We start from the raw sequence: 14,708 nt of genomic DNA, 5'->3' as shown, positions 1-14,708 counted from the left end.
TTAGCTGTGTATCATTTGCTGTGATCTAACCTTGAGAAAAAGGAGTGCTATAAAAAGTTGTGCTTTAAATTCTAGACATATTTTAATGATTTCCACATTTTTGATATGCCAAATTTAAATTATACATGATGGCAAAATAAATGAATCAATTTTGACTATCTAGGATTAGAAAAAGGAATGCTATATTACTGCAAAAATACTTGCATGCAAGTAATTTAAACAGTCTTACAAAGGTGCATTCTAATGCCTCTATGGGAGTAAACTATTATTATTTTTAAATCAGAGGACTAGTTAATTCAACAGTTTTTATGAAGTAATTGTTATGTATCTTCCATTGCGATGTTGGGGGAAAGGAAACTTCCCTTTTAAGCCTTATATCTCAACATTTACTCCACAGTTGCTAAGCCCCAGAACTTTTAACTTCATACTATTTTCAAACACTTTTCTTACTTTCCAGTTTTGCCTATTCAACAAATAATTCAATCTATAAATTTGTATTGAGTGCTTCTTTTGTACCAAGTGCTGTTCTCTGTGCCAGAATGCTATTCTTCCTATTCATTTATTAACTAAATATCTGTGAACACTTGTCCTGGGCCAGATACTGTGGTAAGTGTTGCAAATACAGGGAGGACAAGACGCACATTGTCTGAGCCCTCATGGAGTTTACGGTCTGGTTGGGGAGGTAAATATTGAACGCATAAACAAGTTAATAAATATATGGTTACAAAATAATGAGAAAAGTGCTATGTATGAAAAATATGGTGATGTAAGAGCAACACTGATGGGAAAGATTAGGAGAGTCAGAGAAGACATCTTTGATGAAGTGATATTTAAATGAATCTTGAACTAAGTGGGAGTTAGTCATCTGAAGAGTAGTGAGGAAGAGTAGTTCAGGCAGAGGGAAAAAAAAAAAACCCTGAGATGGAGAGAACTTGGTGATTTTGAGGTTAGTGTGTAGTATAGTAGGAGAATTGTAGCCCAAAATTAGGCCAGAGTGATAGACAGGGCCTTCATCATATAAGGCCCTCTCAGTAGTGTTAAAGATTTTTGGATTACTTTGGATTTTATCTTAAACGGAAGTCACTGAAAGGTTCTACACAGGATGGGGATATATCCTATTTACATTTTAAAAAAGTAATTCTGACTACTGCTGGAAAAGAAAACTAGAGTTGGGGAAACTAGTTAGATGCTATTGCAGGAGACAAGATGAAAGATAGGTGGGGGACAGCAAATATAGAGATAAATTATTATTACTATTATTATTATTATTATTTATTCATTTTTTTTGGTGGAGAATATTAGCCCTGAGCTAACATCTGTTGCCAATCCTTCTCTTTTTGCTGAGGAAGATTGGCCCTGGGATAACATCTGTGCCCATCTTTCTCTACTTGATATGTGAGATGCCTGCCACAGCATGGCTTGATAAGTGGTGTGTAGGTCCATGCCTGGGATCCAAACTTGTGAACCCTGGGCGGACAAAGCAGAGCGCGTGAACTTAACCACTATGCCACTGAGCCAGCCCCGAGATAAATATTTTTCTAGACTCTTTAATTCTTCAAGATCTAAGGCAAACATCACTGACTCTCCCTAGGGAGAAATGACCACTTCTTTCCTCTAAGTGTCCAATAGCTTCCTGATCACAGAACTCTATGGCTATTGTAACTATGCTCTATCACTCTGTATTGTCATTGGTCATTTTTGTATCTGTTTCTCTCACTTTACTCTGAGCTACGACTCCAGAATATTAGAACTGAGATCATCTAATTGCATAATCTTCAAATTTAAAGACAAAAAATTGGGGGGCCAGACAGGAGAATAGAATTGACCAAGGTCAGAGAGCAAGTTAGGGGCTGGAACTAGGACTAGAATGCTGTTCCTTTGCTTATTAGATTAGGGATCATTTCACTGAATCCTTTTCAGATGCTATAACGTTTCTACTTAGACCTCTCACTACCATGACATAGCATATATTTTCTGATGTTCATGATTTAAGCTTCTATAATAGTAACTTGAGTTTTACAACAAAGTTATATTATATTGACTGTTTCAATGAATAAAAAAAGTATTATAGATTTCTACGTTTTAAAATAAACTTTTTATTTAGAATAGTTTTGGATTTTTTTACATTGGTAAACTTTTTGCATTAAAGTAAAAGTCAGAAACATAAAATTAATTGATTGAACGTGTACAGTTCAGTGGCATTTAATACATTTACAATGCTGTGCAACCATAATCTCTATCTAGTTACAAAATATTTTCATCACCCCTAAAGGAAACTTCATACCTATTAAGCAGTCACTCCCCATGTTTGCTCCCCCTCAGACCTGGCAACAACCGATCTGCTTTCTATCTCTACGGATTTATCTATTTTGGGTATTTCACATAAATGAAATATAATATGTGAACTTTTGTTTCTGGCTTCTTTCACTCAGCATGAGTGTTTCAAGATTTATCTGTATTTTAGCATATATCAGTATTCACTCTTTTTTAGGGCTGAATAATGTTCTGCAGTATGCATCTATCACATTTCGTTTATCCTTTCATCTGTTGATGGACATTTGGGTTGCTTCCACCCTAAAATACATTTAAATTTACAAAGCATTTGCAAATATAGCACAGATGATCTATATACATGCTCTCAGTTTCTCCTATAGTGAATATCTCACGTTGGTATAGTATATTTGTTAAAATTATTGAACCAATATTGATACATTATTATTAACTAAAGTACATACATTATTCAAATTTTCTTAGTTTTTACCAATGTTCTTTTTCTGTCACAAGATCCCATCCTGGATACCAAATTATATTTTGTCAGGATGTCTCATCAGGTAAATCTAGACTGAGAGAATTTCTCAGATTTTCCTTATTTTTTTTTTAATTTTTTGTTTATTGCAGTAACACTGGTTTATCACATTGTATAAATTTCACGTGTACATCACCACACATCTATCTCTGCACAGACTACACCGCGCCCACCACCCAACACCAACCACAACACATCACCACACACATGAGCTGAACCATCACTTTCATCCTCTTCCCTCCCCCCGTCCCCTCTGGTAACCACCAATCCAATCTCTGTCTCTATGTGTTTGTTTATTGTTGTTATTATCTACTACTTAATGAAGGAAATCATACGGTATTTGACCTTCTCCCTCTGACTTATTTCACTTTGCATAATACCCTCAATGTCCATCCATGTTGTCACAAATGGCTGGATTTCATCGTTTCTTATGGCTCAGTAGTATTCCATTGTGTATATATACCACATCTTCTTTATCCATTCATCCCTTGGTGGGCACTTAGGTTGCTTCCAAGTCTTAGCTATTGTGAATAACGCTGCAATGAACACGGGTGCATGTATCTTTACGCATTGGTGTTTTCAAGTTCTTTGGATAAATACCCAACAGTGGAATAGCTGGATCATATGGTAGTTCTATCTTTGACTTTTTGAGGAATCTCCATACTGTTTTCTATAGTGGCTGCACCAGTTTGCACTCCCACCAGCAGTGTATGAGAGTTCCCTTCTCTCCACATCCTCTCCAATACACGTTGTTCCCTGTCTTGTTAATTATAGCCATTCTGACCGGTGTGAGGTGATATCTCATTGTAGTTTTGATTTGCATTTCCCTGATAGTTAATGATTTTGAACATCTTTTCATTTGTCTGTTGGCCATCTGTATATCTTCTTTGGAGAAATGTCTGTTCAGGTCTTTTGCCCATTTTTTAATTGGCAAGTTAGTTTTTTTGTTGTTGAGATGCATGAGTTCTTTATATATTTTGGAAATTAACCCCTTATCAGATGTATGGTGTGCAAATATCTTCTCCCAATTGTTAGGTTGTCTTTTCATTTTGTTGATGGTTTCCTTTGCTGTGCAGAAGCTTATTAGTTTGATGTAGTCCCATTTGTTTATTTTTTCTGTTGTTTCTCTTGCCCGGTCAGACATGGTGCTTGAAAAGATGTTGCTAAGACTGATGTCGAAGAGCGTACTGCCTATGTTTTCTTCTAGAAGTTTCATAGTTTCAGGTCTTACATTCAAGTCTTTAATCCATTTGTAGTTAATTTTTGTGTATGGTGTAATGTAAGGGTATACTTTTATTTTTTTGCATGTGGCTATCCAGTTTTCCCAACACCATTTGTTGAAGAGACTTTCTTTTCTCCATTGTATGTTCTTGGCTCCTTTGTCAAAGATTAGCTGTCCATAGATGTGTGGGTTTATTTCTTGGCTTTCAATTCTATTCCATTGATCTGTGTGTCTGTTTTTGTGCCAGTACCATGCTGTTTTGGTTACTATAGCTTTGTAGTATATTTTGAAATCAGGCAGTGTGATACCTCCAGCTTTGTTCTTTTTTCTCAGGATTCCTTTAGCTATTGGGGGTCTTTTGTTGTTCCATATAAATTTTGGGATCCTTTGTTCTATTTCTGTGAAAAATGTTGTTGGAACTTTGATAGGGATTGCATTGAATCTATAGATTGCTTTAGGAAGTATGGACATCTTAAATATGTTAATTCTTCCAATCCAAGAGCACGGAATATCTATCCATTTCTTTGTGTCTTCTTCAATTTCTTTCAGCAATGTTTTATAGTTTTCGGTGTACAGATCTTTCACCTCTTTGGTTAAGTTTATTCCTAGGGATTTTATTCTTTTTGTTGCAATTGTAAATGGGATTGTATTCTTAATTTCTGTTTCTGCTACTTCGTTGTTAGTGTATAGAAATGCAACTGATTTTTGTATGTTGATTTTGTATCCTGCAACTTTACTGTATTCGTTTACTACTTCTGAAAGTTTTCTGGTGGATTCTTTAATGTTTTCTATATATAAAGTGATGTCATCTGCAAATAGTGACAGTTTCACTTCTTCCTTTCCAGTTTGGATCCCATTTATTTCTTTTTCTTGCCTGATTGCTCTGGCTAGGACTTCCAGTACTATGTTAAATAGGAGTGGTGAGAGTGGGCATCCTTGTCTGGTTCCTCTTCTTACAGGGTTAGCTTTCAGGTTTTTACCATTGAGGATGGTATTAGCTGTGGCTTTGTCATATATGGCCTTTATTATGTTGAGGTACTTTCCTTCTATACCCCTTTTATTCAGAGTTTTCATCATAAATGGATGCTGTATCTTGTCAAATGCTTTCTCTGTAACTATTGAGATGATCATGTGATTTTTACTCTTCATTTCATTAATGTGGTGTATTATGTTGATTGATTTGCGAATGTTGAACCACCCCTGCATCCCTGGAATAAATCCCACTTGATCATGGTGTATAATCTTTTTAACGTATTGTTGTCTGCGATTTGCTAGTATTTTGTTTAGGATTTTCGCATCGATGTTCATCAGTTATATTGGCCTGTAATTTTCTTTTTTTTGTGTTGTCCTTGTCTGGTTTTGGTATCAGGACAATGTCGGCTTCGTAGAATGAGTTAGGGAGCTTCCCCCCCTCCTCAATTTTTTGGAAGAGTTTGAGAAGGATAGGTATTATGTCTTCTTTGAATGTTTGGTAGAATTCACCAGGGAAGCCGTCTGGTCCTGGACTTTTATTTTTGGGGAGGTTTTTTTGATTACTGTTTCGATCTCCTTACTGGTGATTGGTCTATTCAAATTCTCTACTCCTTCTTGATCCAGATTTGGAAGGTTGTATGATTCTAAGAATTTATCCATTTCTTCCAGATTGTCGAATTGGTTGGCATATAGATTTTCATAGTATTCTCTTACAATCTTTTGTATTTCTGAGGTGTCTGTTGTAATTTCTTCTCTTTCATTTCTGATTTTACTTATTTGTACCTTCTCTCTTTAATTCTTGGTGAGCCTAGCTAAAGGTTTATTAATTTTGTTGATCTTTTCAAAGAACCAGCTCTTGGTTTTATTAATTTTTTCTCTTGTTTTTTTAGTCTCTATTTCATTTATTTCTACTCTAATTTTTATTATTTCCCTTCTTCTACTGATTTTGGGCTTGGTTTGTTCTTCTTTTTCCAGTTCTTTCAGGTGCATTGTTAGATTGTGTATTTGAGATTTTTCTTGTTTGTTGAGATAGGCCTCTATTGCTATAAACTTACCTCTTAGAACCGCTTTTGCTGTATTCCATAAATTCTGGCATGTGGTCTTTTCATTTTCATTTGTCTCCAGGTATTTTTTGATTTCTTCTTTAATTTCTTCGTTGACCCAATCGTTGTTCAGTAGCATTTTGTTTAATCTCCATGTATCTGTGGCTGTTCTGATTTTCTGTCTATAGTTGATTTCCAGTTTCATACCATTGTGGTCAGAAAAGATGCTTGGTATTATTTCAATCTTCTTAAATTTATGGAGACTTGTTTTGTGGCCTAATATGTGATCCATCCTGGAGAATGTTCCATGTGCATTTGAAAAGAACGTGTATTCTTTGGTTTTTGGATGGAATGCTCTGTATATATCTACTAGGTCCATCTGTTCTAGTGTGTCATTTAAGGCCAATGTTTCCTTATTGATCTTCTGTTTGGATGATCTATCCGTTGGTGTAAGTGGAGTGTTCAAGTCCCTTACTATTATTGTGTTACTGTCTATTTCTCTTTTTATGTCTGTTAATAATTGCTTTATTTATTTAGGTGCACCTACATTGGGTGTGTACATATTTACAAGTGTTATATCCTCTTTTTGGAGTGTTCCCTTGATCATTATGTAATGCCCTTCTTTGTGTCTTTTTACCGTTTTTGTTTTAAAGTCTATTTTGTCTGTTATGAGTATGGCTACCCCAGCTTTCTTTTCATTGCCATTTGCATGGAGTATCTTTTTCCATCCCTTCACTTTCAGTTTGTGAGTGTCTTTAGGTCTGAAGTGTGTCTGTTTTATGCAGCATATATATATGGGTCTTGTTGTTTTATCCAGTCAGCCACCCTATGCCTTTTAATTGGGGCATTTAGTCCATTGATGTTTAAAGTAGCTATTGATATGTATGTACTTTCTGCCATTTTTTAACTTTTTTTCCTCAGTGTTTTAGTTGTTCTTCTCTGTTTCTTTCTCCTTCTATGCAGAATTGATGGTGTCTTTAGTTTTACCTCTATCTGAAAGCTCTACTCTTTAACTCCCCTCCTCCATCCTTTTATGTTTTTGATATCATATCTAAGCTCTTTTTTGTGCATTTGTATCCATTACCCTCTTATCATGGAAATAGATAATTTTTCCTATTTGTGGTCTTCTCTTTTCCCCTTAAATCAGTCCCTTTAACATTTCTTGTAGCACTGGTTTCTTGGTGACAAACTGCTTTAATTTTTGTTTGTCTGGGAAACTTTTTATCTCTCCTTCCATTTTGAATGATAACCTTGACGGGTAGAGTATTCTTGGCTGTAAGTTTTATCGTTTTAGCATTTTAAATATATGGTGCCCCTCTCTTCTAGCCTGTAAGGTTTGTCCTTAGAAGTCAGCTAATAGCCTTATGGGGTTTCCTTGTATGTAACTTGACTTTCTCTTGTGGCTTTTAGGATTCTCTCTTTATCTTTAATTCTGGACATTTTGATTATGATGTGTCTTGGTGTAGGCCTCTTTGGGTTTATCTTGTTTGGGGCTGTCTGTGCTTCCTGTACCTGGATGTCTGTTTCCTTCCTTAGGTTAGGGAAGTTTTCATCTATTATTTCTTGAAATAGATTCTCCACCCCTTTGTCTCACTCTTCTCCTTCCGGGACACCTATAACACGGATGTTAGTGTGCTTGATGTTTTCCCAGAGGTCCCTTAGACTGTCCTCACTCTTTTTAATTCTTTTCCCTTTTACCTGTTCAGTTGGGTAATTTCTTCTAGTCTTTCGTCCAGCTCGCAGATCCGTCCTTCTGTATCCTCTACTCTGCTTTTGAGTCCCTCTTGTGAATTTTTCATTTCCAGTATTGTATTCTTCATTTCTGATTGGTTCTTTTTTATATCTTCCATTTCTTTGTTGACATTCTCACTGAGTTCATCTATTCTTCTCCCCAGATCAGTGAGCATCCTTAACACTCTTAGTTTGAACTCTCTGTCAGGTAGGTTGCTCATTTCTGTTTCACTTAGTTCCTTTTCTGGGGTTTTGTCCTGTTCCCTTACTTGGAATGTATTCCTTTGCCTCCTCATTTTGCCTCTTTCCCTGTGCTTGTGTCTGTGTATTAGGTGGGTCAGCTACGTCTCCTGCTCTTGGATAGGTGACCTTATATAAGTGATGCCTTAGGAGGCCTGCAGTGTGCTTCCCTCATTTCTTAATGTTCCAGGCATGACCCCTATGTGGGCTACGTGTGTCCTTCTGTTGTGGCCTGTTTGCTCTCCCTGTAGGTGCCCAGGGAGGCCGAGTTATGCTCCAGGCCAGCTGTTGTAATGCTCAGCTGCTTGTATTTTGTGCGCCCTTCCATCTCTTTATCAGGTCTGGGGAGCCCCATCACTGTTGGCTATAAGTTCTAATACCACATTTGTGTTGCAGTATTTCTTTTAAGTGAGTAGGCCCCCAGCATGACAGGTTGTTAGGCTCAGGGGCTTAGAAATGCTATAAGCCTCCAGCCTTTAGGTCTCTTGTCAGCTCTCTGAGTATTGCAGCTGGGTGGGGCTGGCCTCAGGCACAGGAGCACCCGATTGTTTTAAGCTTTGGAAGGTGGTGCAAACCTCCTATGTGGGTCTTTGAGAAGCACAAGTCGTCTGCTGCTGACAAGCCCTGCCGCCCACAGGTCCACACACACAGTCAACACAGTCCTACCCCGTGTATGCACCACGATCACCTGAAGCGGACCCAGTCTCTCCACGGTGGGAGGCCCACACACTCCACCACTGCCCCACACTCTCCACCCAGTCCTTGTGCACTCCCTGCCCCACTGAAGTGGGCTCAGTTGCCAGGCTGCAGAGAATCCAGTCACCAATCTATGCAGGCCCACAAGTTGCCTGAGGGCTTGTTGTTGGGTGGGGGCTGTCTCTAGGGTGGGCTGCCTGCCCTGGCTGAGCTGGATTAAATCCGTGCTCTAGTGGGTGGGGCAGACCTGGGCTAGCAGGCCCCAGGGAGAATCCAATGGCGTCTGTGTCAGCACGCCCACACCAGGCCACGACACTGGTCGCCACCAATGTTCCAGTCCCAGGAGAGGTCTCACCTCTCACTGAAATGCAGTCAGAGCCTATCAGGTGAGTCTCTTTTCACCAAAGCACTGTGCACCTTTCTTTCTGGTGATTTTAGGTTGCTTTCTGAACCGGGTGAGTTTGCGTGTGGGCTCTTTAAGAGCTTGTTTTAATTTCTTTTTGAAACAGCTTTTCTGGGAGATACTCCCCTATGTTTTAGTAGCAGGCAAAGTCAGATGTTATGCCACTTGTTTCGATTGTGCTGGGTCCACAAAATGCCCACAGCGGAGGCGCTCCCTGGCTCAGGTCTCCGCTCCTTGGAGGGCCGCGTAACTCTGCGCTGCTCCCAGGTGGCCATGAGGTGCTGCGGCTTGTGAAGGTGTCATTTTTTCTCTCCAAAAGGGAGTTTCTGCCTCTTCCACCTCATTTAGGATTGTTCTTTGTTGCAGGAGTTCCTCTTATCCAGTTTCAGTTCTGTCTCAGGTTTAATTTTTCCATGAGTAGTTTTAAATTGGCTGTGTCTGTGGGAGGAGGTGGGTTCAGAGTCTGCCTCCGCTGCCATCTTGAGTTGTTAACTGGATTTCATTACTTATATCAGATCTTTATTCTTTTTTAATATAGTTATTTACACCTGTATGTTTTCCTCTAAGCATTGTTTTCACTGAACTCTGTAAATTTTGGTAAATCTGTTTTCATTTTAACTCAATTCAAAGTATGTTCTAAGTTCTCTTATGATTCCTTCTTTGAGCCTTCAGTTATCTAGAAGTTTGTTGTTTAATATTTACATATCTATGGATTTCCAAAATTTCTCTCTTTTAAGAATTTTTGATTACATTCCATGTATTTAGACACTATATTTTGTATTATTTCAAACCTTTATGTTTACTGAGACTTTTTTGTGTTTGTGTGCCTAATTTATTGTATATCCTGGAGAATGTTCCATGTGTACTTGAATCGATTGTATATTCTACTCTTTTAGGGGGCAGTGTACTATAATTTTCTGTTAGGTCTAGTTGGTTTTTAGTGTTAAGTATTATATTTCTTTTTTGATCTTCTATTACTTCTGTCAATTATTGTAAGCAGGGTATTGAAGTGTCTACTATGATTGTTGAATTGTTTATTTCTCCCTGCTATTCTGATAGTTCATATATTTTGGGGCTCTTTTGATAGGTGCATACATGTTTATAACTGTTATATCTTCCTGAAGGAGTGACCATTTTCCCATTATAAAATGTCCTTTTTTCCCCTCTAGTAACAATCTTTGTCCTAAAGTCTGTTTTGAATGATATTGGTCTAGATATTATAGGCTATTTTGGTTTCTATTTGCCTGTTCTGTCTCTTTTCAGTCTTTTACTTTCAACATATTTTTGTTTTTGAATCTGAAGTGTGCCTCCTGTTGACAGCATATAGTTGGATGATATCTTTACTCCATTTTGCTGTCTTTCCCTTTTAATTGAACTGTTTAATCTATTTATATTTAATTTAATGACTGATAAAGTAGGATTTATATCTGTCATTTTCTTATTTGTTTTCTATATGTCTTATGTGTTTTTTTGTTCCTCTATTCCTCTAATAGTAATAGTACTATTACAGTAGTAGATATTTTCTAGTGTACTATTTAAATTCCTTTTTCATTTCTTTTGTATATTTTTTGAGTTATTTTCTTAGTGGTTACCCTGAACATTAAAATTAACATGACTAATAATCTAGTTCAGATTAATATCAATTTAATTTAAATTTCAATCGTTTAAAAAACTTTGTTCATATACTGCTTTGTTCCCACTGCATTATTTGTGCTGTTACTGTTGTACAAATTACATGTGTATGCATTGCATGTCCGTGAACACATATTTATAATTTTAGCTTTATGCAATTATTTTTTATATTTTTAAAATTTTATTTATTTATTTTTTTGAGGAAGATTGGCCCTGAGCTAACATCTGCCAATCCTCCTCTTTTTGCTGAGGAAGACTGGCCCTGGGCTAACATCCATGCCCATCTTCCTCCACTTTATATGGGATGCCACCACAGCATGGCTTGACAAGTGGTACATTGGTGCGCACCCGGGATCTGAACTGGCGAACCCGGGCCTCTGCAGTAGACCACGCGCACTTAACCGCTTGTGCCACTGGGCTGGCCACCATGCAGTTATTTTTTAAATCAGATACGAGAAAAGTTACAAGCAAAAAATAAATTTATTCTTCTTTTATACTTATCTATATTATTACTTTTGCTGGTGCACTTTATTTCTTTGTGTGGCTTTACGTTACTATCTAGTGTCCTTCATTTCAGCCCAAAGGACTCCCTTTATTATTTCTTTTTTTTAAATTAATTAATTAATTTTTCAATTTTTCTCCCCCAAAGCCCCAGTGGATAGTTGTGTGTCATAGCTGCACATCATTCTAGTTGCTGTATGTGGGACGCGGCCTCAGCATGGCCGGAGAAGCAGTGTGTCGGTGCACGCCCGGGATCCAAACCTGGGCCGCCAGCAGCGGAGCGCGCGCACTTAACCGCTAAGCCACAGGGCCTGCCTACCCTTTAGTATTTCTTATAGCTCAGATTTCCTAGTGAGAAATTCTCCCAGTGTTTTGTTTTTTTGCTTTTTTTGAAATGTCTTACTTTCTTCTTCATTTTTGAAGGAAAGTTTTGCTAGATATAGAATTCTTGTTTGAAAGTCTTTCAGCACTCTGCATATGTCATTCTACTGTTTCCAGTCTTCATGATTTCTCATGAGAAATCAGTTATTAATCTTATTGAGTATTCCTTGTAAGTGATGAGTCACTTTTCACTTCTTGTCAGATATCTCTTTGTGTTTGGCTTTCAACATTTGATTATAATGTATCTGAGGGTGGATCTCTGAGTTTATCCTACTGGACTTCTTTGAGTTTCTTTGATGTGTAGATTAATATATTTTATAAAATGTGGGAAGTTTTCAGATATTAATTTTTCCAATATTCTTTCTGCTCTTTTTTCTATCTCCTTGCCTTCTGAGACTCCCATTATGTGTATGTTGATATGACTGATGATGTCCTAAAGGTCTCTGAGTCTGTTCATTTTTTTTTTTTCCTTTCCTCAAACTGGACATCTCAGTTGCGCTATCCTCAAGTTTGCTGCTTCGTTTATCTACCTGCCTTGTTATTGATACTTTCTAGGGATTTTTTCATTTCACTTACTGTACTTTGTAAATACAGAATTTCCATTTGGTTCTTTTAAAAAATAACTTCTATTTTCTAATACTTCTTTCTGTCTTTTCATAATAGTGTCTTTTGAAGAGCAGACATTTTTAATGTGATGAAATCCATGTATCACTATTTTTTTTAATAATGCCATATTTTTTTTGGTGTCATAGCTAAGCACTTTTAGCCTAACCTAAGATCACAAAGATTTTCTCCTTAAAAATTTGTAACCTCCGGGCCGGCCCCATGGCTTAGCAGTTAAGTGCACGCGCTCCGCTACTGGCGGCCTGGGTTCGGATCCCGGGCGCGCACCGATGCACTGCTTCTCCAGCCATGCTGAGGCCTCATCCCATATACAGCAACTAGAAGGATGTGCAACTATGACATACAACTGTCTACTGGGGCTTTGGGGAAAAAAAGGAGGAGGATTGGCAATAGATGTTAGCTCATAACCGGTCTTCCTCAGCAAAAAGAGGAGGATTAGCATGGATGTTAGCTCAGGGCTGATCTTCCTCACACACACACACACAATTTGTAACTCTTGCATTAGGTCTACCATCCATTTTAGTTAATTTTTGTGTATCTTGTGAGGTAAGTGTATTAGTTTTCTATTGCTGCTGTACAAAACATCACAAACTTAGTAGCTTAAAAAACCACAAATTTATTATCTTACAGTTCTTGAGGAAAATGTCTGAAATGGGTCTTACTAGGATAAAATATTTTTGGCTTTGTGGGCCAGATGGTCTCTTTTACAACTATTCAGTTCTGCCATTGTGTCACAAAAGCAGCTATATACAATATATAAATGGGTGTGATGTGTTCCAATAACACTTTATTTATAAAAACCAGCAGTGGTCCAGATTTGGTCTATAGATTGTAATTTACTGACCACTAGCCTAGCTAATGAATTTTCATCTTTTTAAAGGATCGTATTTTGGTTTCACTGACTTTTCTTGTTTTTCTGTTTTTTAAAGTTTCATTTATTTCTATTCCAATCTTTATTATTTCTTTTCTTCTACACAGTTTTTGTTTAGTTTACTCTTGTTTTTCTAATTTCTTAAAGTGGAATCTTATATGATTGAATTGAGACTTTTATTCTTGTGTGTTATTGGCATTTATAGCTATAAATAACTCCATAAATTTTTACATTTTTTCCCCTTTTCATTAAAAATATTTTCTACTTTCCTTTGTGATTTCTTCTTTGATCCATCAATTATTTAAAAATGTGTTTAATTTATAAATGTTCGGGTATTTCTCAGATTTCATTTTGTTGATTTTAATTCTGTTGTTATCAGAGAACTTCCTTTTTATGATTTTAAGCTTTTCACATTTGTGTCACTTTTTTTTATGGCCTAGAATATGATATACCTTGGAGAATGTACCATGTGCCCTTGAAAATTATATGTATATATGGGTGCAGTCATTAGTTGAAGTGTTCTATATACGTAAGTTAGGTCAAGTCAGTTGATAGCGTCATTCAAATCTTCTATATCCTTGCTAATTTTCTATATTGTATTTCTATCAATTATTGAGAGTAAATATGTAAAGTCATTTGCTATAATTTTTGAAATTGTTTATTTTCTTTAAAATTCTGTCAGTTTTCACTACATGTATTTTGAGATTAGATGCATATACATGACTAATCCTTATATCTTACTGATGTATTGACCCTTTTTTAATTTGGGAATGTCCCTCTTTGACTTAAATGATATTTCTTGAATTAAAGTCTATTTTGTCTGATATTAATATAGCCATTTTAGCTGTCTTATGTTTATGATTTTCCTGGTATATCTTTTTTCCATCTTTTTACTTTCAACCTATTTGTTCTTAGAATCTAATGTATGCTTCTTGTGTACTGTATAGAGTTGGATCTTGCTTTTTTATCGAGTCTGACAAACTCTGCCTTTTGATTGGGGTATTTTGACCATCCACATTTAATGCAATTATTTTTAAAGTTGATTTATATTTGTCATATTGCTATATGTTTTCTATATGTCTTTTGTCTTTTTTGTGCCCTTGTCCCTCCTTCACTGTCTTCTTTTGTGTGAGGTATATATTTTTGTACTATTTAAATTTCTCTGTTGCCAATTTTTGCTGTATATTTTGAGTTATTTTTCTTAGTGGTTTCTCTAGGGATTACAATATGTATTTTAAATTATCACAATCTAGTTCAGAAAACTATGAGTTTATTTTTTGTAAACTATAATAGAAACTTTTCTCTAATATAGCCCATTCTCTTTCTCCTTTTTTGTGCTATTATTGTCATATATATTCCATATACATATGTTAGAAACCCCAAAATACAGTGTTATAATTATTTCTTTATACAGTCTTATGTCTTTTAGAGAAGAAAAGAAATGAGAAAAAATATAGTCTTTGCCCACAATGCTTACCATCTCTGGTGTTCTTCATTCCTTGCTGTGGATTGGATGTACCATCTGGTATCCAGCTTGAAGGACTTCCGTTAATATTTCTTACAATGCGTGTCTGCTAGCAATTAAT

General features: G+C 36.5%; 1 protein-coding gene across 1 annotated transcript in view; it reads left to right on the top strand.

The window, feature by feature from the left end:
• BEND5 (BEN domain containing 5) overlaps nucleotides 1-14,708 on the top strand; it is a 1,066,878-nt gene that overhangs the window by 178,694 nt on the left and 873,476 nt on the right. The gene's annotated exons all lie outside the window — the stretch shown is intronic.

The sequence above is a fragment of the Diceros bicornis genome, chromosome 13 (assembly GCF_020826845.1).
Source record: "Diceros bicornis minor isolate mBicDic1 chromosome 13, mDicBic1.mat.cur, whole genome shotgun sequence".
Classification (NCBI taxonomy): domain Eukaryota; kingdom Metazoa; phylum Chordata; class Mammalia; order Perissodactyla; family Rhinocerotidae; genus Diceros; species Diceros bicornis.
The sequence above is the reverse complement of the archived record's forward strand: the minus strand, read 5'-3'. Positions and strand labels throughout refer to the sequence as shown.